This window comes from Xiphophorus hellerii, chromosome 3 (genome assembly GCF_003331165.1).
Source record: "Xiphophorus hellerii strain 12219 chromosome 3, Xiphophorus_hellerii-4.1, whole genome shotgun sequence".
Lineage (NCBI taxonomy): Eukaryota > Metazoa > Chordata > Actinopteri > Cyprinodontiformes > Poeciliidae > Xiphophorus > Xiphophorus hellerii.
Window position 1 is genome coordinate 20,763,552 of NC_045674.1, and position 4,845 is coordinate 20,768,396.

Below are 4,845 nucleotides of genomic sequence, written 5' to 3' on the forward strand. Positions count from 1 at the left end.
TTGTCTCATTATTTCTGCTTGTTGTGCATTTTCAATATTCAAACGTGATAATTTGATCCCTGTTCGAGCATGTTACAGGAATTAAGAAAAATAAATAAAACCAGCATCTAAAAACTAAACACCCCAAAAATGATAAATTCTGAAAATGATAACCCACTGAGCCGGGTTTAACTCGGTATCATCCATTTCAAATAAACTATTGTATTCGTGAACTACTTTACTGCATGGCTGCATTGTTGTACTGCATTGTCATTTGATGTTCATTTTGGTTTTGGATGCAAACATGAAAACTTTTATGTCACACCACCCCTTCTAACATGTGTTATTGTGCCTCAGATTTCTCAAATTACAATTAAACAGAGCAAACTATCATAAATGAAGTCTTTTCATTTATGATGAGCACAGATTCAGACAGCTACATCTGAAATTTAAAGCGTCTGTGACAAACTTTCCTTTGCAGTTCTTTTCACTCTCATTTGTTATATTTTATGGTGACCTTTATGGTATCGATGCCCGACTGCGCATGCAGTCTCTTGATGCACTAACACTCTGGTACCACAAGAGGGCAACATTGCTCTGCACAATCCAACTTGCACATTCCTCTGTGGCAGATTTTCCTATGTCATTTTAGGTTTCTTTAATTTAGAGGAAATAAAAAAGAACAAACAGCCAAATGTTTGGCGGTGGATTCATGATCGCCTTCATGTTTCCTGTTGTTAAAATCCAGATATTTCCATCCCTCTTACATCCTCATTCATTTTGCGGTGATGCAATTCACTGACCTTTTCTTTTCCAGCACAAACAGACAATCATCTGAACTGCCTGACTCCTTTGAAATGTTTTCTGAAGTCTGATCTTTCTAATTTCTCTGATGCAAAACACATTTATTTAGGATTCTCTGCGGCAATATCGTGGAGGCAATGTTTGATGCATATTGGTGACTATAATAGCTACAAACTGCATCATAAAACAGAATAAGGCTTTATTTGCTGTTGAAAATAATTTTATATCATTCTGATTTTACTTTTTGTCGCAATTGTTTCAGATTATCAAATCTGTTTTAATTTCGGATCAAGATTAGAAATGCAGTTTTTGAATGATAATTATGTTTGTGGAGGCAAGAAGCAGAGGTGGGGACTCGAGTCACATGACTTGGACTCGAGTCAGACTCGAGTCGTTAAAATCACGACTTGAGACTTGACTTGAAAAAATGCTCAAAGACTCGGACTTGACTTTGACTTTCATGCCATTGACTTGGGACTTGACTCGACTTGAAGCTGTTTACTTGAAAAGACTTGATATTTTTTTACTCAAAGTCTTAAAATTTAAAACACATTATTTATAAAGTGGCGTCATTAATTAATTTCACTCATTCCGTATCAATATGCGCAGACCGTCACTATGTTTTTCCTCTCTCCTTATGTATGTATGTGTACGTAGCTGCAGCACAACCAATCAAATTAACAGGATTTGGACGTTTAAAAAAACGCGGCAAAGCTACAGAGCTCAGGGAACGAAATACGAAATAACCGCTCGAATATGCTTCCGCGAGTAATTTCTTTTGGCTACGTAGGTTATGAACTTTCGACTAAAAAACGAACTGCAACTTGTAAAACATGCAAGAAGAGAATATCGGATGGAGATGCCACGACGTCCAACTTTGTCCGGTATTTGAAGCTTCACAAAGATCGGTAGGTGGCTCTTTTCTTTTGCTGTAAGATAGTTGACTATAGCTAACTTCGTGTTAGCATGTGTACTCCGGGTTAAATTGGTGATGATTTACCATAAATCCGGTCCTTCAAATGCCTCCACAAATAATGTGCACCGTGTTAGCTCAGGAAGCCGGTGGATAGTGAGCGGGGCTCCGGAACAGAAAGCAGATTCTGGACCTGAACACAGGGAACAGAGTCTCTCTGTCCCATCATGATGATGAGCGGGTCTAGTATCATCTAAGGATGGTTGGTGTATTTGAAGACATCTACGTTGGGAAATTATATTGACAATATATTGTTTACTGCAGTCAGTGCATTAAGTCAACTGTTTTTGACTTAATGCACTGACCGGCGTGACTGTCACATGTCGCACAGAACCCATTTCCAAGTAGTATAGCTTTGCTGGGAAAAAAAAAAAAAGACCAAATACAGTGACTGTCCCAAATAAATTTTGTGTTTAGAATATCTGTCCCATATTTACGGAGGACTGAAACTAACATACTTAGAAATAAAAGCAGAAAAATAAATGCACCAGACCTTCCTGAGTTTACTTGTGATAACTTCATTTATACTTATTTCATTTTTTGAAAACTATGATTGTTGTAGTGTTGATGTTTATTTATGAATAGAAGGAGTAAACTGAAGTCAAATGTAATTCATGAAAGGCTGTAATTTATTTTCTGACATCTGTTTACTTCTGACAGATTTGAAGAATACCAGATGAATAAGAGGATCACAAATGAACCTCAAATACATATTTTAAAAAGAACAAATGGTCTAATATTTGAATTTTATGTATAATTGCAAATTATTAAAAAAAAAAAAAAAACGACTCGAAATGACTTGAAATTAAAGGTTCCTGACTTGAGACTTGACTCGACTTTGCCTGTCTTTACTTGAGACTTGACTCGGACTTGAGGACAGAGACTTGAGACTTACTTGAGACTTGCAACACAGTGACTTGGTCACACCTCTGGCAAGAAGGCTATTCAAATCAACCTGACCCTATGTGAAAAAGTAATTACTCCCTTTTTCAGGCATAGATTAACTTTGCATAGTCACATTTTTTTCAATCCTTGGCCTGGATACTGTTAAGCCTGTAGAATAAATGAATCACTTAAAGAGAAGTCTGTCAACATAAAATAGGCTACAAGTAAGCAACATATCAGCCCAATCAAAAGGAATTACAGAAAAGAAGAGAGCTAAAGTCATTGACATTTGCCAATCTGAAAACGTCAAGCTCCAAGGCATCCAAGGCTTTGGGACTCCAGTGAGAGTCACAATCCAAAAACAGAAAACATGGAGCAGTGGTGAACCTTCCCAAGAACGCATCAGGAGCTCATTCAGGATGCTACAAAATAACCTAGAACAAGTTACCTACACATAAAAACCAACAGGTTTACATCTAATATCACAAAAGAAGATTTTAGAGTGGCCTACTCAAAGTCCACTGACATAATGTGGCTTGACCACAAATAGTTTGATGCTAAAAATCCATTCTAAGTGACTGAGGTAAAGTGCTGCATTGCATTTACCCAGAGTGTCTTTTTCTGATGTTAAAGTTTGTTTGGTAACCAGAAATATTTGAGTGTTACAAAAGAAGCAAAAAATAAAGAAATCTTTAGGAGGGCACATACTTTCATATCACAGAAGATTACTGCTTAAAGGTTACATGAGGAGGCCTAAAAGTCAACCTTCGGTTACTTTTGATGTCATCAACATTAAACATAAATACAGTGAAGAAAGGCAGAAAGATTAAGACAGTGCAGTATCATCTGTCATGTTTTATTTATTTATTTATTTATATTTTTAATTTCCTGCATTGGTGCACATACCCAACACAAGTTACCATGGAAATAAGCCCTGAAAAGAATCGAGACATCGTCATGACATTAAAACCCCAACTTACCTCGCTAAGCTATTATCTCACTGCAGCTCCAGAAATGTTCTGACATGCTTAACAAAAACTCCAGGTGAGACCGAAAAAGCTCTGAACTGCTTAGTGAAGATTATTAGCCAGTTATAGACAGAAACGTATGGAATAACATTTGCTGTTTTATACTTTTAACTAGATCATTTCCATTAAAGTGTTGCCCATAGCCACAGCTTTATTGAACCATCCCAGATTTTTTTTCACCACCAAACAAATGAAAATAGGCAAAAGCCTGAAAAACATGAGCAGAATGTGCAAGTATTTAAATGAGGTGATGTAATAAGCAGCTTTCGTGTTGAACTGTGATGTAGATGTTGAAAGCATTCGTTTCAACCGTATAAAGAAAGCCACATAACTGTGACGTTGGTTCACTGGAACAAGGCTTCATGTTCTTTTTTCCTCAACTTATTTTACCAGATGCCAGAGAGCCACATTTTCATTGTCTGGATATAGAAATATGAAATACCAGCTCTGCTTACATGTTTAGATGGATTCAGACAAGTTGTTAGCTCAAGTTCAAAACAACGGCATGGTCTTGTCCTCTACTGTGTTCGATTTGCCTCAGAAGATGAAGTCCAGATCTGGGATTGATGTCACACTTGTTCTGGTTGCAATTTGAAAAACCTATGAGAAACTTTTTCTGCTTTGGTGCTGACTAAAAGGAGCAAAACAACCTTCTAGCGGCGTTATTCTCTATTTGCATTCCAACACTAAAGCAGTATTTTCACAGCCAGAGGTTCCCATCAGTATCCATGTTGGGTACTGAAATCCGGACAGCGAGGCCACGTTGCTGTCTGAAGCATGAACAAGCAGGAACAAGGTAGCAGTGGGTTGGTTGTCAGATATTCTTCTGTGAACCATTTGAGAGTTAATTTTATCAACAATTAAAAACAAACAAAATCCTGCTCTGTATCACATTGAAGCCCACATTATTTATGTGTTTAAGAAAAACAGTGCACTACCTTCTAGACATGTATCATCTTCCCAAAATACCCTTTATGTCGTACAGGGGGGATCTGGGCTGTAAGTCTTGGATCTTTCTTTGAGCTCCTGACTTCAGTTCAGGAGAGAAGTGGATTGGAAAGAGAACTATTTTTGCTGAAGGATTTCATTAATATAATACATACATTATCTACTATGCAACGTTTAACACTGAAAAGGGAACACGGAGCTGCAGGAGAAGAGGTATATTCCTCTTCT